Source organism: Manihot esculenta, chromosome 18 (assembly GCF_001659605.2).
Source record: "Manihot esculenta cultivar AM560-2 chromosome 18, M.esculenta_v8, whole genome shotgun sequence".
Lineage (NCBI taxonomy): Eukaryota > Viridiplantae > Streptophyta > Magnoliopsida > Malpighiales > Euphorbiaceae > Manihot > Manihot esculenta.
This window is the reverse complement of record NC_035178.2, coordinates 13,861,474-13,885,053: the sequence shown is the minus strand read 5'-3', so window position 1 is coordinate 13,885,053 and position 23,580 is coordinate 13,861,474. Positions and strand designations below refer to the sequence as shown.

Below are 23,580 nucleotides of genomic sequence, written 5' to 3'. Positions count from 1 at the left end.
TTTCTTTCTCTCAATGATTTGGGCAAATCAACACCAATTGCTAAATCAAGTCACATTAAGTTCATTCACACAACTTTCAATTTATTCTCTCTAATGAGTGTCATCAATATATTTTTCACCATGACAAATTCAAAGATTCAATTCAAAAGGCAATTCTCAAACATGAATACAACTCACTGCAATTGATTCAACATAAGTTTAAAGAGTCATCACATCAATGGGGTGATGGAAAGAAAAGCTCATCCAACATAGTTCATCAGTTTGAGTAGAGCAAAACAAAAAGAAGAAGAAGGTTGTGGTTGTATGTGTTTTATTGAAAGCATAAACTAAAAAGTTTCAACTGTAGCTATTTAAACTAAAGGAAACGCAAACTTGAAAGGAAAAAAATAAAGAATTTTGCAATCTGAAAGCGTTGTGAATTCGCAGAGGAGGAAGGAAGAAGAAGAAGAGAAGAAGAGAAGAAGAAGAAGAAGGGGAGAGGAAGAGAGATATGCACCCCCACACTTAAATCATGCATTGTCCTCAATGTATAAGAAACATAAAAGAACAAAGGACACTGAATACTCCCCTGGGGCGTAAGGTGCATGGCATGTGATTCCTTAGGCTGAGGGATGTTGTAGTGGAATTTCTTCCACCACTTGTACTGTGAATCCTTCAAAGTATGGTTTCAGACGATGTCCATTCACCTTGAAGATTTTTCCAGTTTCTATGCTTCGGATGTCTACAGCTCCATGTGAGTAAGCATGTTCTACTATGAATGGTCCAATCCACCTAGACCGTAGCTTTCCTGGAAATAATTTCAAACGAGAGTCAAAGAGTAAGACTTTATTACCAACCTCAAATTGTTTTCTTGAAAGATGATTGTCATGGGAGGCTTTGGTTTTTGTTTTGTAGTTTCAAGAATTCTCATATGCATCTCGTCTTATTTCCTCTAGCTCTTGCAGTTACAGCTTGCGATGTTGTCCAGCTTCTTTGAGGTCCATGTTGCAATTCTTTACAGCCCAATAGGCTTTGTGCTCAAGTTCAACTAGAAGGTGACAAGCTTTTCCATAGACCAATCTATAAGGAGACATACCTATGGGAGTCTTGTAGGCTGTTCTGTATGCCTATAGAGCATCTTTTAATCTTGTACTCCAGTCCTTTCGGTTAGGAGATACTGTCTTTTCAAGAATGGCCTTGATTTCTCTATTAGACACTTCAGCTTGCCCATTTGTTTGAGGGTGGTAGGCTGTGGATGTCCTATGTATGACGTTGTATTTTCTGAGAAGGCATTCCACTACCCTATTGCAAAAATGGGTCCCTCTATCACTGATGATTGCCTTTGGTACTCCATGTCTGGCAAAGATGTTGGTCTTTATAAAGTCTACTACTGCCTTGGCATCATCAGTCTTAGTTGCTCTAGCTTCCACCCACTTGGACACATAATCCACTGCAAGGATGATGTAAGTGTATCCAAAGGATGGTGGGAATGGGCTCATGAAGTCAATGCCCCAAACATCAAATACCTCACAGACCATGATGGGGTTCTGTGGCATTTGATTCCTTTTGTTCAGATTTCCAGTCTGTTGACACCTAGCACATGATCTGCAAAGCAGAAAAGCATCTCGAAATATGGTGGGCCAAAACAGGCCACTTTCAAGTATCTTATGGGCAGTCTTTCTTGGACCAAAGTGTCCACCACAGCTATATGAATGACAGAAAGTAAGCACATAAGCTATCTCTTGATCTGGGATACATCTTCTTATCATTTGGTCAGCACAATGTTTCCACAAATATGGTTCATCCCAAACATAGTACTTAGCATCTTTCTTTATCTTGTCTTTGGTATGCTTAGGCATGTCAGAAGGCAAGTTACCTGTGGCCAAGTAGTTTACCATGTCTGCATACCTTGGTTCATCAGATTGAGCAAGGAAGATTTGTTCAAGTAGGTCATTCTTACAATCTTCAGATTCTGGAAGGTGTCGCTCTTGGCTTGACTGCAAAGGCAGATTGGAAGAGCTTGCTTGCGTCGGAGTCTGTGGAACAAGGTTCGGCGGCCGAATGTCAGTAGTTTCAGCAGGCGATGGGATTTGAGGTGAAGGGTTCGACGGCTGAAGGGAGTTCAGCTTCGATGGCTGAATGGTTGCTGAGTTCGGTGGCCGAGAGTCAGTAGAGTTCGGCTGCCGAAAGTTTTCAGTGTCCTGGGCAGGCTGTGGCGATGGATTCTGTGTCTGGAAGGCAGTGAGGTTCGGCAGCCAAAAGTTGTCTGTATTCGGTGGCCGAATGTCTTCAATCTGCACAACATCAATCTGTTGGATGCTACAGACTGTTTCTTTGAGTTTTGGCTCTTTCTGGCACTCAATTTGTACTTGATCAGTATCTCTACAGAAATCACTATTAAGAATATCATCTTGATTTTCATCAAAAATCTCTTGGCTCAAACAGTCAACAATATCAAGACCATAAACAGGGGACATATCATGTGAATATTTCATGGCATCATAGACATTGAACTTAATCACTTCCCCTTCAAACTCCATAGTGAGAGTACCATCATGCACATCAATTTTAGTCCTAGCAGTACTCAAGAAAGGACGTCTAAGAAGGATATCAGAACTAGTATTGCAACTATCTTCCTTAGTATCAATCACATAGAAATCAGCAGGGAAGACTAGTTCATCTACTTGGATTAACACATCTTCTAGGACACCTATGGGATATACCACAGATCTATCAGCTAATTGGATCACAACTCTTGTGTCTTTCAGTGCACATGCATTTAGAGATTTATAGATGGAGAGAGGCATGACATTTATAGATGCACCAAGATCACACATGGCTTTCTTGATTCCAACATTCCCAATCTTGCAAGAGATAGCAAACATACCTTTGTCTTTGCATTTAGTAGGGAGTTCTCTTTTAATAACAGCAGTGACAACCTCACCTACACTTACTTTTTCTCTCTTAGCAAGCTTTCTTCTATTGGTGCACAATTCTTTCAGAAACTTTGCGTACCTTGGAATCTGATTGATAACGTCTAGCAGTGGTATGTTGATTTCCACTTTTCTAAAAGTCTCAAGAATCTCCTTTTCTTCTTTTTCTTTTTGTGTTCTTTCAAATCTTTTTGGAAAAGGAGGTGGAATGTGAAAACGTACCTTAGGTTCAGTCTTTTGCGCAGGTGGTGCTTCAGGTTGCGCTGGAGAGGCTTCAAGTTGCACTAGCTTTTGCGCAACTTGTGTTTCAGATGGTGCAGGCTTTGGTGCTATTTGCTTTTCTTCCTCATATCTTATATCTTGAAGTTCTTTTCCACTTCTCAAAGTAATGGCACTGACATTCTGTCTAGGATTAGTTTCAGTTTGGAAAGGAAGTTTACCTTGGGACTCAACTTTGTTCATGAATGCGGTTACTTGTCCCATCTGTTGTTGGAGACTCTGCACAGTGTTTGTAAGTGTCTCCATCATCTTTTCAAGGTGCTGATTAGAACTTGAAGGTGCTGGTTGGGCTTGATTTCTGTGGTAGTTCTGATGATTCTGATTGTTGTTGGCCCTTCCGCAGCTAAAATTGGGGTGGTCTCTCCAACCTGGATTGTATGTGTTTGAATATGGATCATGTCTAGGCTGGTTGTTGTATCCTCCAATGGCATTAACTTGCTGGTTGTCTTCTTGAAGAGTAGGACATTGATCAGTTGGATGTCCTACATATAAACAAATACCACATGGCCTAGGTGGCTGGGTTGCTTGCATCTGTTGAACCAATCCTATGGCAAAATCTTTCATAACAGCTGTCAGTTCAGAAATAGTAGGAGAACTTACTTCATTGACTCCTTTTTGCAATTGCTTTTCTTCTCCATATTGCCTAGATGAGGCTGCAAGTGTAGAGATCAACTCTCACATCTCCCTAGGTGTCTTGTCTGCAATGGATCCACCACAGGCTACATCTATGAATCTTCTTTCTGATGAGAGTAACCCTCCGTAGAGAACTGTATGAGGGACCTGTCTGACATATCATGTTGTGGACAACCTGTACATAGTCTTTCAAACCTTTCCCAATAATCATATAAATCTTCAGTTGGTTTCTGTCTTATGCTAGTGATTTCTCTTATTATGCCAATTGACTTAGATGTTGGGAAGTATTTGTTTAAAAAGGTTTGGACCATATCATCCCAAGAAGTTATAGATCCAGGTGGCAAATAAAATAACCAATCTTTAGCAAAGTCATCCAATGAAAAAGGAAAAGCTCTTAATTTAACATGATCTTCAGAGATACCTTGAGATCTCACAGATGAACAAACAATGTTGAATTCTTTCAAGTGCTTGTGTGGATTTTCATTTTGCCAACCTCTAAATTTTGGGAGAAGATGAATCAAACCTGTTTTTAGTTCAAAGGGAACCGTCAGAGGTGGATAGGTGATGCAAAGTGGTGCTTGATCACCTATAGGTATTGCTAACTCTCTCATGGTTCTTTCTCTTGGCATCTGTGGCCTTATGGCTGGATTTTCTTGAATTATTTGATTCTGGACAGCATGTCCATTAGGGGCAGCAGCTTGTGCATTAGGTTCTGCCATTGGTGCTAAGTTCGGTTGCTGGAGCAAGGAAGGTTCGGCGGCCGAAGGTTGATGGAGTTCGGCGGCCAAATGTTGGGCAGAATGCTCGGCAGCTTGCTTTCCTAGTCATCTGAGGGTGCGTTCAATTTCTGGATCAAAGAGCAGAGTGTCCCTGTGTTCAGATCTGGTCATGAAAGAAAAATAAACAAGTTAAATCAATTCCCCGGCAACGGCGCCAATTTTTGACTCGCGGTTGTGAAAGCCGGTCAAAAATAACCTCTACGGTTATCAACAATTTTACAACTACAGATAGTGGTAAAGGATCAAATCCACAGAGAATTGAATACTTATCTATTTTTCTCAAACAGGATCAACTGAAAGCATAATTGGAGGTAAGTAACTGAAGACAGATTAATAGTAAAGTGCAATAAAGCAAAAAAAGGGGGGGGGGTTTGAGATTGATTTGACTAACAACTATTCAAAGCAATTAAAACAGCAAGTAATTAAAATAAAAGAGGAAATCAATATGAGAAAGGTCTAGTTGAAGATATGGATCCACTTTGGTTGTTTGGGTTGATCATTGAAACTTATGTTCTCTTGATTGATTCAATAGATTAGTTGTGGGGGTGGAAAACGCTTTTCACCACCATGTCTCTCCTTATGATTAAATCAATTAGAGAACGTCCTCTAATCAATTACTAATTAACAAATTTCCAAGGAACGTCCTTAGGACTTAGGCATCAAAACAATTGTCAATTGCATAAAGAATGAGAGAGATCCAATCCTAGCTACTCCAAACGCATGAAGATGATGCTAGATCATACAATTCCTTAGTTTTTACACCAAGTGTTCTTAGGTTAGAATATTTTCAGCAATTACAGACTAACAAATATCCCAACTAACAATCAATTAACTTTGCAATCAAGAATCAAGTGGCGAATTTGATCAAAACAACAAAGCAATCTTAGATTTAAGCACACAATTGCACGAATATTAAATAAACCAAAAGCAAACACTTTATGTTCAGATCTCACAACCCTTTAAACAACCTTAGTTTCAACCAAACTTCAACTAGAATTAAGGGTTTCAGCCACTCATGGCTGAACCAAAACAGAAAGTAGAAGAAGAGAAGGTGGGAGGAGGAACCGGTGGCCGAAGGTGGAGGAGGAGCGGCTGCCGAACCTTGGTGGTGATTGAGTTCTTCAAGTCTGAAAATCTGCTACTTCTTGTCTTCATAAGACCTTTAAATAAGTCTTGGGAGGCTGCCTAGGGTTTCTTGGGTGTCCATGCATCTCTTTGAGGTTATCCAAAGTGCCCTTGGTCTTATATGTGTCTTCTAGGTGCATGTGTGAAGTTGCAAAGACTTTTTGGTCTTTTAATTGCTGCCCAAGTGTGTCCAAGAAGTTTCCTTCACATTATTTTTGCCACTCATGCACTAAAGAGGAAGGTGGAGCCTCCTTTTGAATTTTGAATGTGCATGGCATGAAGTGGGAAATATGTGATCTTCAAGATTTGGCTTCTTGAATAAGGAAGAGGAGGTTCGGGGGGACTTTCGGCCGCCTAAACTTATTTTCGGAAGCTGGACTTTCGGCTCTAGTGCAAACTTTCGGGCGTCGAAGGTGTTGCAGAAGATAGTTGAGTTTCGGTTTTGGACGAGCCTTTCGGCCGCCGAAGGCGCTTCCGAAGGTGGCTTTTCCAGATTTGGCACTTTTTGGCAGTTTTGAGAGCATTTTGTCTTGATTGTGTCTTTACACCTAATATCTTCAAAACATGATTAAAACCACAAAATTAGGTAGAAAAGGTGCAAATGAGCATCAATAAGATCATGATAATATGGACTAAAATATGCTCTGTCATGGACCTAGCTTGTCGAGCTCATAGATGTTATAGAAGGGCAAGCACATTAGGAAAAATTATGTCCACTAGGATACGATGTAGAGTCCTGTCATGATGATGATGTGAAATGCCATGATATTATGTATGTGCATTAATGATATGTATGAATGTGTTGTGGGTTCATGTGTGTCCACATGAACCATATGATGCTAATATTTATGTGATGTATGTTGTTTTTCAGAAATCAGAATGCGAGGCACTCGTCGATCTGCACGATTGACTGGAGTTCCGCCTGAGAATGAGGGCATGAATGCCCCACCCCCTGCTCTTCCAAGAGCAAGGTCTAGCAGAACCAGTAGAGGGGAAACATCAAGGGACCCTAGAAGGTCTTTTGATGTAAACAGGAGGAGAACCGATCCGGGAAGGATGTCGGTGGATGTGAGGGAAACAGAAGAAGATGATCAGAGGAGGGATAGCAGTTTCGGTGTGAGTATGTCAGAGGAAGGTATGAGAGAATCTCAAGAAGGTGCTCAGGCTTCGGGTTTTGCTTATCCACCCCAATACCCACCCTATCCACAGGGACCGGGGTATTCGATGGGAGGCACATCAAATTTCTCTAGTTACAACCCATATCCCTCATTCATGCCCTATCCTCCCTACTACCCTCCATATCCACCCTACCCCATGTTTTCACCCCTACCTTTCTACCAGAACGCAGCAAACCCTAACCCTGGGAATGTTGCACCACCTCCTCCTCCCCTAGCAGAACTAAGGGTTTCTGAAACCCAATCATCTAAACCCAACCCATCAGATGGGATCAAAGTAAAAATGACCGATTATCTGAAGTTGGATGCTCCCAAGTTTAAATCAGGTGATGATCAGTTTGAGTATCTTAAGACGGTAAAAATGATAACTGACGAGTTGGGGGCTAGTGACAGTAGAACCATTCAGATGGCGGGGTTCACTCTGAAATGTAAGAAAGCTAAGGAATGGTTCAAGAACTATATGGACCCGAGACTGGATAGCTTATCCTGGGAGTAGTTTGCAAATGAGTTTGCAGGGTGGGCTTTTCCAGACAGTTCTAGGGAGCTAAAAGTGATAGAGTTTAAGCAGCTGAGGCAAACCGAAGACATGAGTGCAGATGAGTACACATATAAATTTCTGGAGTTGCTGCCGTTTGTGGGACAGACAGATGATACTGATCAGAAAAAAGCCAGAAGGTATACTATGAGACTTCACTCTAGGTATTCGTCCCTAATCTTAGCAGCAGAGAGGGAGAGTTTCCACACCATAGTGGATGCAGCTAGAAAGATGGAGGCTAGTGCCATTATTCAGGGGACAGTTAAGCAGTAGGTGGCACAGTCCTCGGGTTCCAAAAACCCAAGTTCAAGAAATATTGATCTCTCCTTTCTGGGTGAAGCTGCCACAAAGGGTAAGAAGTGGAGCAAGTCCAAGCCCAAGAAGAACAAGTTCTGGAACAGGTTAAAGTCTGGTCTAGGAATGGGTGGTGGTTCGAGCTCTGGTTCAGATAGCTCCGGATGTATGAGGTGCGGTAAGCCGCACAAAGGGGTCTGTCGATTTGGGACTACAGCATGTTTTAGATATGGACAGAAGGGGCACATGGCACGTGAGTGTCCCAATACAGCTATGATGGCTCAATCCCAGCGGACAGCTTCTGGTAGCGTGGCCCAGCCAGCAGCTCCAACCATGTCACAGGGCAGAGGTAGAGGGAGAGGGACAGCCTCTTCTTCAGCAGGTTCCTGAGGGGAAGGTCCATCAGCTCCAGCATGGATCTTCACCATGACTCAGCAGGAGGCTAACATGTCAAACACCGTGGTGTCAAGTAATCTCATCATTGGATGTTCTGATGTGTATGCTCTTATGGACCCTGGTGCTTCTCATTCTTTTATTGCTCCGAGAGCCGTAGACAGAGTGGGTTTGATAGCTTTTGGGCTAGAGTGTTCTCTTTGGGTCAGTGGGCCCAAGTGTGATCCATCTATGGCAGAGTCAGTCTGCCGGTTCAGTCCAGTGTTTGTTAAGGGTAGGTGCCTTCCAGCTGACCTTGTGGTTCTAGATTTGACGGATTTTGACTTCATTCTAGGGATGGATTGGCTTTCTACTCATGGTGCTATCTTGGACTACAGAGACAAGGTAGTCAGGTTCAGAGATCAGGATGGGTCAGAGGTAGTCTTCAGAGGGGACAGGGTAGGGATGCCTAGAGGTTTGATATCAGCCCTTCAGGCTCGTAGGTTGCTTAGGAGGGATTGTCAGGGATTTCTTGCTCATTTCAAAGAGCTAAACAGTCAGGTCAGGGAACCAGCTTCAGTGCCCGTAGTCAGAGAGTTCCTAAATGTCTTCCCAGACGAGCTGCCAGGTTTACCACCTGCTAGGGAGATAGAGTTTGAAATTGAAGTGCTGCCAGGAACCAGACCCATCTCTATTCCTCCCTATAGGATGACACCTACAGAGTTAAAGGAGTTGAAGGAGTAGTTGCAAGAGTTAGTAGATAAGGGTTTCATCCGACCTAATAGCTCACCTTGGGGTGCTTTAGTGTTTTTTGTGAAGAAGAAGGATGGATCCTTAAGACTTTGTATCGACTACATACAATTGAACAAGGTCACTACCAAGAACAGGTATCCGCTACCCAGGATTGATGATCTATTTGACCAGCTAACAGGAGCTGGTTGTTTTTTCAAGATAGATTTGAGATTCGGGTACTACAGCTGAGGGTCAGAGAAGAGGATGTGCCAAAGACAACTTTCAGGACTAGATATGGGCATTATGAGTTCTTAGTGATGCCGTTCGGGCTTACCAATGCCCCTGCAGCATTCATGGACCTCATGAACAGAGTTTTTAGTCAGTTTCTGGATCATTTCGTTATTGTCTTCATTGACGATATCTTAGTGTATTTCAGGAATGCAGATGAGCATGCCCATCATCTGAGGACAGTGTTGCAGACCCTGAGAGAACACAGCTTATATGCCAAGTTCTCTAAGTGTGAATTCTGGTTGAGGAGCATATCTTTCTTGGGGCATGTGGTGTCGGAAAAGGGAATTGAGGTAGATCCTAAGAAAGTTGAAGCTGTAGCTAACTGGCCTAGACCCACTTCAATGACAGAAATTAAAAGCTTTTTGGGTTTGGCAGGTTATTACAGGAGGTTCGTTCAGGACTTCTCGAAAATTGCTGCTCCTATGACCAGGCTGACAAAAAAGAATCAGAGGTTTGTTTGGTCAGAACAGTGTGAGGAAAGCTTTGAAGAGCTGAAAAGAAGGTTGACGTCAGCATCGGTGTTAACTCTGCCTACCAATAATGAAGACTTCATAGTGTTTTGTGATGCATCCCGAGTGGGACTAGATTGTGTGTTGATGCAGAATGAAAGGGTAATTGCTTATGCTTCTAGACAGTTGAAGAAGCATGAGTTGAATTATCCTACATACAAATTAGAGATGGCAACTGTGATCTTTGCACTCAAGATGTGGAGGCATTACCTGTATGGGGTAAGATGTGAGATCTTTACAGATCATAAGAGTTTTCAATACATCTTGAGTCAGAAGGAGTTGAACCTGAGGCAGAGAAGATGGGTAGAACTGCTTAGTGACTATGATTGTAAGATCCAATATCATCCGAGTAAGGCAAATATAGTGGCAGATGCCCTCAGCCGGAAATCACTTGGCAGTTTATTCCATATTACAGCAGAGAGAAGACCGGTGGTGAGAAAATTTTACAAGCTCATCAATGAGGGTTTACAGTTGGAGTTGTCTGGTACAGGTGCACTAGTGGCTCAGATGAGAGTGACACCCGTGTTTCTGGAGCAAGTGACGTAGAAACAGCATGAGAACCCTGAGTTGGTGAAAATTGCCAGGACTGTTCAGTCAGGCAAAAATGAAGAGTTTAGATTCGACAACAAAGGGATCCTTCGTTATGGGAACAGGTTATGTGTACTAGATGTTGTGAATATGAAGGGAGACATTATGAGAGAAGCTCATAATGCAAGGTACAGTGTTCACCCTGGGGCCACCAAGATGTATCAGGATCTTAAGAGAATTTATTGGTGGCCAGCTATGAAGAGGGAAGTGGCGCAGTTTGTGTCCGCTTGTGAGATCTGTCAAAGGGTGAAGCTAAAGCATCAGAAGCCAACTGGGATGTTCAACCCACTACCGATTCCAGAGTGAAAATGGAAAAATATAGCGATGGACTTCGTAGTGGGGTTACCAGCCACGTCCAACAGGCTAGACTCAATATGGGTAATAGTGGACAGATTGACTAAATCTGCTCACTTTGTTCCTGTCAGGAGTGGTTACTTAGTGGACAAACTGGCACAGGTTTATGTGGAAGAGATCGTCAGGCTTCATGGGGCCCCAGTATCAATTGTGTCGGATAGGGGACCCCAGTTCACCTCCAGATTTTGGCGGAGTCTGCAAAATGCTATGGGCACAAGGTTGGACTTTAGCACTGCTTTCCATCCCCAAACTGATGGACAATCAAAGAGGACCATCCAAACGATAGAAGATATGCTGAGAATGTGTGTGCTAGATTTTGGCGGTTCTTGGAGGCAACATCTACCATTGGTGGAGTTCGCCTATAACAACAGTTATCATGCTAGCATCGGGATGGCTCCTTATGAAGCTCTATATGGGAGGAAGTGCAGGTCACCCATCTGCTGGGAAGAGGTAGGAGAGAGGGCCTTGGCAGGGCCAGACCTAGTGGAAATCACCAGCAGGGTAGTGCCTATCATCAGAGAGAGGATCAGAACAGCTGTGAGCAGACAAAAGAGTTATGCAGACGTCCGCAAGAAGCATGTTGTCTTCCAGGAGGGGGATAGGGTGTTGCTTAAGGTGTCTCCTATGAAAGGGGTGATTCGCTTTAGGAAGAAAGGTAAACTAGCTCCAAGATACATCGGACCCTTCGAAATCCTGCAAAGGATTGGGAATGTGTCCTACAAGTTAGATTTACCTGCTTCAATGGAGAGAATCCATCCGATTTTCCATGTTTCCATGTTACAGAAGTTCGTGTCGGATCTGAGTAAGGTTCTTAATGAACCAGAGGTGGAAATCTCAGGAGATCTCACCTATGTTGAACAGCCAGTGCGGATCATAGACACACAATTCAGAAAGCTAAGGAACAAGGAAATCCCGATGGTGAAAGTCCTTTGGAATCACCACAACATGGAAGAGTGCACCTGGGAGACCCGGGAATCCATGCTTAGGCATACCCCTACCTCTTTTGAAGTAAGTGTTTTATGTTTTATGTGTTTTCTTGATGTTATGTGTGCATGTGTGTTGTTTGAACATTCGGGGACGAATGTTCTTAAGGGGGGAAGAATGTAATACCCAGCTAGACTCCGGCGTCGGAATTCCAACTTTCCGATGGAATCTCCGTTGGAATCCGGAATCTCGGATACCGGAACCTCTAGAAGGGTAAAAATAAGATTTTATGAGATGATTCTATGGTTTTAATGCTAAGTTTTTGAGTTAAAGTTTTTAAATGTCAAACTTTTGTAATTTTGTTAGGGTAAACCTCTATGATAATTTATATTTTTTAATTTATTATAATTATAGTTTAGAATATTAAATTAAATTTATATAAATTAATGATAAATTATAATATAATTTTTAAAATTTTATATTATTAATATAATATATAATTTTTTATTTTAAATTTTCTATTCAAATTAAATATAATTTTTATTTATTTTATGTAATATTAAATAAATATATATTATAAATAAATTGTTGTTATATAAAACATCCTTAAGAAAGTTGATGATGGATTGTAAATTATGCGTCATCCTGTGATTGGCCATCATATAGAGTGGATCGTCGATTGTGGCTCATCCCTTGTTGCCTCCGATAGAACTCGGTGGGGTGCTTCCGATTGCGGAATCAGACTCTTCTCTTTAGTAGGACACCGACTGCACCGCTGCGGCACCTTCAAATCTTTTTAAAATATTTTTCGGTTGCCGGTACGGCACATGCTCCTTACCGTATCATCCTTCCGCCCCTGAATACTTCTAATGTGGCTATTAGGTTCAGATTGAATTTACAAATTTGAGGATCCTTTTTAATTGTTTTTATAATTTTATGAATTTAACTTCAGTAATTTAGGATTTTTAGTACAATAAATTAATTTTTTAAATTGAAATTATAACAAATTGTGCTTTCATCTGCATGACAAGCCATGTAGCTATTTTACTATTATTTAATAGAATCACTTGATATATTACTACGTAGTTTTAAATTAAAAATTAAAAATTAAATTAAATTAAATTAACTGTTCGATTTGATCGATTAATCTATTTGATTTACATCTAACCTTAATTTTCAATAATAAAATATATCTATATAATCTGCAACTTGTGTTTTGTTTTTGAGAGTTTGTTGATTGTTAATTATATATTATACATATTTATTAATTTTAATATTAATATCATTATTATGCGATCTTGAGTAGATAATTTAATTTTGTCTTTTATTATAATATCAAATTATTATGACTGTAAATTTATATTTAATTATAAAATGAAACAAAATTATAGGGTTCTTAGAAAAATAAATACAATTAATCCTTTTAAAGGCCAAATAAGTTGAATTTATCTTTTTAGCTAATTAAGTTGACTGTACTTTTACTTGTACTTTTATTAAATTTTGATCTTATATAATATTAGTTTTTACCAATAAAATATTTTTATAATAATATTTTTGTAATTTTAAAAATTATTTATTATTTTTATGTATTTTTTAATTTTTATAATAATTAAAATACTAAATTTTTTATATTTTAAATGAAAAATATTTTATTATTAAAAAAATATTTTTTCATTCAATAATTTTTATTCACTTTGCTTTCCACACATATTAAAAGAGACAAAATTTTTTTATTAATTTTCTAATTATATCCATCTTAAAATTATCAAATATCAAATTTAGTAAATACTTAGAGATATTTTGAATAATTATATAAAAAATAACAATTAATGAGACATTATTTTAAAAATAAAATAAAATTAAATAAAATTATAATAGTCAATTTATATGTTAACCATTATATTAAAAAAAATTGACAATAATTTTAGAACAGCTAAAAAAAGGAAAGATAGATAAAATTATAGGACCGATGAAGTACTATGTTAAACAATAACTTATTTAACCCTTAAGCAAAAGTATGAGCTTAATTGATAAAAAATATTGAATTAGACTTACTTGGCCTTGAAACAAAAGTATGATAAATTTTTTTTCTCTCAAGATAAATCATTGCCATTATCGAGACAAAAGATAGTACACAAAATTCATCTGATGATAAGAATTACAATGAAAATAGCAATCTTTGACTTTCTACACTAAAGAGAGTGTTGCTTGATTAGTGTTGATAAACAAAGGAGAAAGAAATGGAGCAAAAGCCTTTATCGAGCTCATAAACATCTATAATTGCGTCTTAGATAGAAAGTGGTGTTGGTTCTCTCTCGCATGCTTATACCATTGAGCTAGAGTCATTTTCCATAATGATCTGCACAAAATCCTATTCTTCGCTAACAGCATAGCCTCTCGGCATGCAATGTTTTTCAACAGTAAGGGATCCATAATGGATGTCCATAAATGACAACACCAGTCCAAGACTTTACCATGATGATCGCGAGCTACAACTACCGTGGAACTATAGTTTGATCTAGCATCTATAGCAACATCCTTATTGAGCTTTATACAACCTACTGGAGACAGTTGCCAACTATTAACATGTATAACATAATGGCTAGGGGGAGGGGATGGCTACAACAAAGCCTGCCTAAAGTCCTCTTAAGCACGAGATGCCAAGTCATCTACAACATGAAAAGGTTTTCTTCTCTGGTTAAAGATAAAATCATTCATGTCTTTCCAAATAAACCACATAAGAAAACCAAACAATTGAGTGAGATTTGACCCATCAGAGGTATGGTAAAGAATAGTGCATACTTCAGATAATTTATCAATCATCTTCATGCTATTCAATAGAGAGGATCGAAGCCTAAAGGGGGAATGCAACTAAATCTCCACAACATGCGGTAGGAAAAGAAAATATAATCAATAGTCTCACACTTACTATAAAAACAACAATCCTAAATAATATGAGGGATCTACTCATGAAGAGTTGACCTGTAGGTAGCTTTTTTATACAAAAAAGCCAAAGGAAGATGCTTATCTTACTAGGAAAGTTCAGCTTCAAAAAATGCTTCCAAAACATGGTATTATGAGCCATGGAACTTGGGCTTGGATCTCTTATGAATGGCCATTGTTGTGCAACTTCATGCTTCTTACGATTCTATAAATGGATCTAACTGAGTAAAAGCCACTCCTCTCAAAGTGCCAAATAATGCAGGCTTCTCACTCAAAAGGACTAAGAGGAATAACAAGAATATGTTTAATGTCATCCTGCTCAAAAATAGCATTTAAAGTTGATAGATTCCAAGAATGAGTTATTGAGGAAAACATTTGTGAAACTCTAGAGATACTCATGTCATGTCCCAACTTCACTCTTGGTTTCTTTAGAAAAAAGAGTAGGAACCAGGAAACCTCTTTACAAAAAATGGATTGTCCATTGCCCACATACCATCTCAAGCCCTTTGTAAGAAGTTCTACCCCACAAGATACTTTGTCAACCCCAAGAAGCTTTGCTATCTTATTTAGCCTTGAGAAAAGATGTACTAGGAAAGTATTTCCCTTTAAACACTTTGTCAAGAAAAGAGTTGAGGTTAGTAAGAATCCATCCTACTTGCTTTGCCACCAAAACTCTATTAAAGCTTTCCATGTCTCTGAATCCTAAGCCACCATCACTTTTCAGATTGCACAGTGATCAAACATAATTTAGCTATATTTTTATTATCATTATTACTGTTTAAATATGCATTTTTCCAATTTAATTTATGTTTTTATGATATTTTTGCAGAAAAGGAAGAAAATGGAAACTTTGAAAAAATTTGCAGAAAAAGCTAGAAAATTGATTTGGCCGAAGTGATCTGGCCAAATCACCTGCAGAAAGCTAAAGCATAAACCTGGAAATGACTCACAGAAACGATTTAGGCCCCAAATCAACTGCCTAAATCAAATTGACACCAGCAAAATCCAGCAGCGTGGGAAGAGAAGGAAATTCAAATTCTAAAAGTATAAGAGTCCTATCCTACTTCAAACACTACAAGACCAATCCTATGACAACTCTAAGAGCCACACCAAAGAAAATTCTTCACCAAAGGAGTTTTATTTATGATAAAATACAAAGGCAAAGGAGGAATTAAAAGACCATCAAGAGACCAAGTCAAAATAGGATTTCAATTCCTAGAAGGATTAGAACTCCTCACCTACAAAAAGGGGCAGCAACCACCCAGCAAGATATCTTCACAACTACTTCAGATTTTCGGCAACAACTTCTCTCCACTTTTCTTCTTTCTCTTTTTATGTTTTTGTCCACCATGAGTGGCTAAACATCTTTTTCTCTAGTTGAAGTTGGAGAAATTTCAATTTCGTTATGAATTGAGAAAGGCAAAGGAGGAATTAAAAGACCATCAAGAGACCAAGTCAAAATAGGATTTCAATTCCTAGAAGGATTAGAACTCCTCACCTATAAAAAGGGGCAGCAACCACCCAGCAAGATATCTTCACAACTACTTCAGATTTTCGGCAACAACTTCTCTCCACTTTTCTTCTTTCTCTTTTTCTGTTTTTGTCCACCATGAGTGGCTAAACATCTTTTTCTCTAGTTGAAGTTGGAGAAATTTCAATTTCGTTATGAATTGAGAGATCTGAAACTCCATTGTTAAACTTCTATTTTTCAATATTTATGCAACTTGATCTTCATGTTATTATTGTCTTGCTTTTAGAATCAATTAAGGCCTGTTGCTTTTAATTGTATGAGTAATATATTGTTAGTTTGAATGATTTGGGTCCGTAATTGCTTAGATTATTTGAACACAAGCACAATTAGTTGCATGATCTAAACTTAACTATGTGGTTGGCAAGATTAGAATTAGGTTTCTCTATGTCTTAATGCAGTTAACAGTTGAAAAGTAAAAAACTCCAAGGACATTCCTTGGTAACTTGCTAACTAGTATTTGATTAGCGAACGTTTCCTAATTGTAATACCCGGCTAGACTCCGGTATCGGGATCCCTACTGTTCGGTTGAATCTCGGATGTTGGAAACCTCTAAATTGGGTAAAACCATGTTTTCATAAAATGTTTTAAAAGTGTTTTATGGTTTTTAAGAGAAATAAATCCAAGTTTTTGAGTGTAGAGGGCTTTAGAGACTTTGCCAGGTTCGGCCGCCGAAAGTCATGATCGGCCGCCGAACATGGGAAGGTTTTGGGAGCGCTTTTGGCCTCCGAAAGCCTTGTTTGAATAAGCCAAGGTTCGGCCGCCGAACTTGCATGCGTTGTGGGGGCACGTTAGGCCGCTGAAAGGTGGTAAGGACAACCCTATAAAAGGACCCCATGGCCGAAAAGGACAAGCTTTTCTTCCCGTTTTCGGCCAAGGTGAGTTCTCCACCGCCCTTCCTCTGTTTTGAGCTTCTCCCTTCGAGTTTTCATGTTTTTCTTATGAGTTTTCACCTTGTTTTGAAGATTTTCGAGTTTAAAGCAAGTTTTGGAGCTTTGAGGTTCAAGAACTCAAATCTCTCCCATCTCCGAGCTAGGGTCGTTTTCCTCTCGATCTACAAGAGGTAAGGGCCGATCTTGAGCTCACTACATGTTTTTAACAAGTTTTAAGTTGATTCTTGAAGTAGAAATGCATGTGTAGGGTTTTATGAGTTTTTAGGTTGATGTTGGTTTATGGGCAATGTATGTTGGATTTGTGTTGTTTGATGTGTTGTAGATGGGGTTTAAGATAGTTTGAAACCCCTAGGAGCTTGTATGCTTGAGTATGTGTGTTGTAGAATAGGATTATGCATGTTTAGAAGGTTTGGGAGGCATTGGAGGCAAGAGGAGCCAAGTTTCTGCCCTTTGGCAGAAACCAGGTTCGGCAGCCGAAGGACTTTCGGCCGCCGAACATGGCTGGGGAGGCAAGCCTTTCGACTGCCGAAGCCTGCCCCCGAAAGGAGACTTTCGTCTCTGTCTGGGAGTTTCGGCCGCCGAAGGTGCCGCCGAACCTGCCTAACTTTCGGCTCTGGAGGGACTTTCGGCCGCCGAACCTGCCACCGAAAGTGCCCTGTTCAGCCTTCCTTTGCATGTTTTTGCATGATTGTTTTGAGGTATTTTAGGGGGTTTTTGGGGGATGTTTTTAGAATTATGTTCTAGTTGTTTGGTCCCTCATTTGAGTCCACCTGTGTAGGTTCGGACCTGAGGAACCGAGGACCCCAGCAGTGAGTCAGCTGCTTCAGTCATTGTCAGAGCTAGCCAAGAGGTGAGTAGAATAAACCTTTACGATTGAAAGCAAATAAATTATAAAGTTTTGAGCATGTTCATGCATCATGAATGCCATGTGATGAATTAGGTTGTTGCATTAGAATTCACGAATATGTTGCATTGCATTTATGATGTTGATGTGGATTGGTTATTGGATGATCCTTTAGTCCTCATATGATATGATGATGTTACGGCATGATACGGTATGGAAGTCCAGGTTGTATCCATTCTACGTCCCTGGCACGATGTAAGAGAAAGTCCAGGTTGTACCCATTCTACGTCCCTGGCACATTGGAATGCTATGTTATGTTATGTTAAGAGAAAGACCGGTTGACCCATTCTACGTCCCGGCACTTTGGAATGTAGAGGACTATTGGGGACAATACCATCCGAGATGTGATTTGTTGTGACGTGTTGCATTACATGATGGCATGGGATTTTAAATGTTGTTTTTCATTATTCTGCTCACTAGGCTCTTGTAGCTCACTCCTCTCCCTTAACCCCCAGGCTTGCAGGTACGGGCTAGACAGAGAAGTCAAGGAGAGTAAAGTCATGTATTTGTAATAGATAGAAAGTGGACATGATAAATTGTAAGATGATGTAAAGTTGAATAGTCATGTTATGTATAATGATATTGAGGATTAGAAGTTGTGCTTGACTCTATGGGTATTGTTATCCCCTTTTATTACATGATCTCAGATGTTTTATGATGTATATGTGAACCAATTCAACGCATGTTATGTCGCCCATTGGGGCTTTGATGAGATCCCACAGAGGGGTCAATGTTATGGTTATGTTTATGTTTAGTGCATGCACAGGTTGAGATTGGTACATGAGAAAATGAATGAAAGAAAAGTTTTAATTTTTATGTATATTGTCGATCATGTATGGGATTAATCAGATTAACAGAATGCATGTTAGGCTTGGTACGGGTCCCGACGGCCTTAAGTCGACCTGGATCCTAGCGCCGATAGCGGTCCAATTTTCGGGTCGTTACACTAATCAAACGAAAACTAAGAAGGAATTTAGTTGTGAGAAGCGTCTTCCACATCCTAAACTAATTTATTGAAATAAATAGGAGTATCAAAGAATCAATGATCAATTCTAAAAACTGAAATATATCCTACACTTCAACTAGAGTCCTTTTAACATTGATTTGCTCATCTCTTTAATTATTGCTTTCTTTTAATCATTTTTAATTTTAGTTCACTATCATCAAAACAAAACCCCTTTTTATTTTACTTTTGTTATTAATTTTCCCAAGTCATAGTTAGGAGAATCCTTAGTGTCAAATCCCTATGATTCGACCATATTGCCACTATCTACAAGTTATTTGTTGATTGATTAATAGGTTTATTTTTTACGGCTTCGACAACCGCTATCAAAAATTGGCGCCATTGCCGGGGATTTGATTTAACTAACGTATTTTCCTTTTATGACCAGAGTTGACCATAAGGAAGTTCTTCTTTACGATACAGAAATTGAACGTACTGCCAAGAGCTTGAGAAAATAAGCCAACTTGAGGAATCAAGCCTCAAAACTATCTTCATCAGCAACAGCAACAAATCTGGTGATTGCCATACAATCTGCTGCATAGATTATTGAGGAACCTGTTGCTAAACCTACTACACCTGCTGCTATATCTGCTACACAAATCGCTGTTGTATCTGCTGCACAAATCGCTGTTGTACCTGTTGAACCAGTTGCTGAAATTGCTATACCTATTACACTTGTTGAATATGTTGCTGCACCTGTTGCTGCACAAGCTGTTGCACCCAGAATCAACCCCTAAAACTGCACCAAAACCAGTCCAAAAACCAAAAATTTTTGCTAAAAAAAATCCCAGAACCAGCCCCTAAAATAGCAGTTGAACCAGCTGCTATAAAGATAGTCACAACAGCACCTAAAGAGGTAGAAAATGCAACAGCAGCTGCTCTTGAACCAGCTGCTATCCTTGCTGAATTTGAAGCTAAAAACATTGAGATAAGAGCTCTAATGGCACAAGAAAGAATTCTTTGCGAACTAGCAACACTCGTGCATGATCAAGCACCATGGTGCATCACTTACCCACCTTTGACAACCCCTTTTGAGCTTAAAACCGGATTAATTCACCTACCCACCTTTGAAAACCCCTTTTGAGCTTAAAACCGGATTAATTCACCTACTTCCAAAATTCAGAGGTTTGGAAAATGAAGATCCTCACAAGCACCTTAAAGAATTTCACACTATGTGCTCAACGATGAGGCCTCAAGATATTTCCAAAGAGCATGTTAAATTAAGAGCTTTTCCTTTTTCTCTTGATGATTTTGCCAAAGATTGGTTGTTCTATTTATGTAACGACCCGAAAATCGGACCGCCACTAGCGCTAGGATCCAGATCGACTTAAGGTCACCAGGACCCGTAGCAAGCCTGCCATACCCTCTTCGTACCTGTAAAATCCCATACATGATCAAACATAACCTGTAAACTTCTGCCATCCCATACCATGGTTCAACCTGTGCATGTACTATCTCTATACACAGACTCCCCTTGTCAGAGCACTCATCAAAGCTCTAACTGAGTCCACACAGTATATGTTAAACCTAGTCATACATACATACTCATCAACTAGACATATACATAACAGACCATGTAAACACTACTAGACTCCCTTGCACACTGAACCTGCAAAACTAGGTTAGGGGAGAGGGGTGAGCTATAACGCCCAGTGAGTAGAAACACTGAAAATAGTTCACTCCTTATATGCTCTCATGAAATGCATCACATCATAAACATTTCACATCTCGGATGGACATGACCACCAAAATTCCCTCCAGTGTCAGTATGCCTGGCCCAGCGAGGTCTTACAACCTCAGTATGCCTGGCCCGGCCAGGTCTTACAACATCTGTATGTGTATGCCTGGCCCGGCTAGGTCTTATAATATCTCTAGGGCTATTGGGGTCGCCTTGGGCCATCCACATCGTCATATTCATCATATTATGCAATGCGCCATATTCGTGAATCTAGTGCAAGCAACCTACTATAACCATCATGATGCATGAAATATGCTAAAAGCATTTTATTTATCATAGTAAAAAGATGTATGTTTAGTTCCACTCACCTCTGGCTGAATCTGTACTGACTCTGAATACTCTGAAGCAGTGCTCACTGCTGCTCTCTTCGGTTCCTCTGGTCCGTTCCTACACAGGTGGACTCAAATGAGGGACCAAACGAACTAAAAAACAATGCTATAAAACTCCCCAAAACCCCCTTAAAACATCCTAAAACAATCACATAAAGCCTGCCAAGGAAGGCTGGACAGGGCACGTTCGGCGGCAGGTTCGGCGGCCGAAAGTCCCTTCCAGAGACGAAACTCAAGCACCTTCGGTGGCCGAACTTCCACTTTCGGCAGCCGAACCCTTTCGGGGGCAAGGTTCGGGGGCTGAAAGGCACTCCAGAGACGAAAGTCTTTAACCTTCGGCGGCCGAAACCCTGCTTCAGAGCCGAAAGTCCAAACCTTCGGGGGCGAGCTTAGGCAGCCGAAACCACCTCCTTAGCACGTTCGGCGGCCGAACCTTCCTTCGGCGGCCGAAACTGGATTTCCCAGTTAGACAGAAACCTGTTCTGTTTCATGCACAATTTCCCCCAAACACACTCAAACATGCAACCAACCAAACCACAACGAGCATATACTCATGTACATGCACAAAGGGGTCCAAAACTATCTTAAAACCCCAAACAACATCAACAAACACAACACATAACATGCTTTTACATAAAACTCACATAAAACCTACTTAACCTAAACATGCATATCTACCCAACCAACTTGCATAAAACTTGCTTAAAACATTAAAAGATGTCAGGAAACTTCACTTACCTCTGGTAAATGAGAGGATGAAGGGTCCTAACGTAGAGATATGGGGAAAACACTCCTCAAGTCTCCAAACTTCAAGTCTTGGGTTTTATGCTCAAAAACTTCAAAAATAACAAAAATCTTGTTAAAACCTTAAAAGAGTTGAAGAAGATCATGCAAGTCAACTTGGGAAGGGTTTAGGCTCACCTTTGGCTGAAGGAGGAAGTAAAATATCATCCTTCCACCGACTTGGGGCCTTTTATAGGTGGCTGGCCAGACCACCTTCGGCGGCCAAACGTGAATCCGAAACCATGCAAGGTTCGACGACTGAAACTCACCTTCGGCGGCCGAACTTGCCATTTTCTCCCTTGGCTCTTTTCACTTAAAAAATCATTTCCTTAATACTTAAAACAGGAAAACAAGGTAAAACACGTGAGAAAAACATATGGACTACCCTTCTCACGGGTTCCGGCACCCGAAATTCCACCGGACTACAGGAATTCCGATGCCGGACTCTAGCCGGGTATTACAATTTTCCACTCGGATCCATCACTTTATGGGCTGGGATGGTGAGAGCCTTCTTGAGCAAATACATCCCAACCTCAAAAGCTATTGGCATCAGAAGAGAGATTAGTTGCATCAAGCAAAAGGATTATGAAGAGCTATATGAATATTGGGAAAGATTCAATCGATTGTGCACAAGCTGCCCTCAACATGACATCTCTGATAAGTCCCTAATTGACTACTTTTATGGAGGTTTGTTACCTTTAGAAAGGAGGTTGATTGATGCAGCGTGTGGAGAATTAATTGAAGACAAAACACCTCAAGCCATAAGGGACCTAATTTCTACAATGGCAGCAGCCTCAAAGCAATATGAAGACCAAAGACAGCTGCCAAGGAGAGTAAATGAGGTAAGTACATCTTCCTTAGTTTCCCAAATTTCTGATCTAACCTCTGTTGTTCGTAGCCTTGTTGTAGGACAGGCCTAACAAGCCCAGCAACTTCAGCAATCAAGGCCATGTGGGATATGGGCCATAGTAGGACATCCAACTGACATGTGTCCTTCTCTTTAAGAGGAAGAGCACCAAGTCAATACATTTGGGGGATTTAATCCATACTCTAACACCTACAACCTAGATTAGAGAGAGAACTCGAATTCCAGTTATGTTAGGGTAAACCAATTCCAAAATTATCAGCAAAAGAATTCTGCACAAATAGCCCATCAAAAGTAAGGTATGCCTCTTGAAGATATTACTAATTCTCTTGCTAATTCTGTGTAAATTTTGGAACGACAGATAAGCCAAGTAGCCACATCAGTGAGTAGACTAGAGTCACAAGAGAAATTACCTTCCCAAACAGAGATTAATCCAAAGTAAAATGTTAGTGCCATCACATTGAGAAGTGTGAGAGAGCTTTAAAATGATAGAACTGAGCATAGGACTACCCAAATGCACAAACAGGCTGCTGAAGAGAAGCTGCCGGAAAGTGATCTAGGAAGTCGATTTGCCCAAATCACTGGCCAAATCGACAGACAGACAAAATTGCCCAGCATGGACGATTTGCCCAAACCTCCAGAGAAGGCAGAATTCGATTTGCCCAAATCGACGATCTAGGCAGAATCCAGACCAAAGCAAAACAAGACAAAACAACAACCAGAAGAAAAATTCAAGGTACCACCTCCCTTTCCAAAAAGGTTTGCAAGATCACAAAAAGAAAAAGAAGAAAAAGAAACTTGCAACCTTTCGCAAAGTGGAGATCAATATACCTTTGCTTGATGCTGTCAAAAAAATACCAAGGGACACCAGCCAGGAGAATGAGGAGAACAAGAAAAATTTGAAAGAAACAGAAATGGAAGAGACATCATGCTGCATAGACTGGTCCAGAGGCGATTTGCCCAAATCACTTGAACAGGCAGAATTCATTTTGCCCAAATCAACAGTGCAAACAGATTTTAATTTGCCCAAATCGTCAGTGTAAGCAGAATTCGATTTGCCCAAATTTAGTACCAAATTGCAGCCACCTTTTA

General features: G+C 40.1%; 1 non-coding gene across 1 annotated transcript; it reads right to left on the bottom strand.

The window, feature by feature from the left end:
- Positions 1-22,168: 22,168 nt before the first annotated feature.
- On the bottom strand, positions 22,169-22,275 carry LOC122722575. The gene has a single exon (XR_006349513.1). It is a non-coding gene; the product is annotated as a small nucleolar RNA R71 (small nucleolar RNA).
- Positions 22,276-23,580: the final 1,305 nt, after the last annotated feature.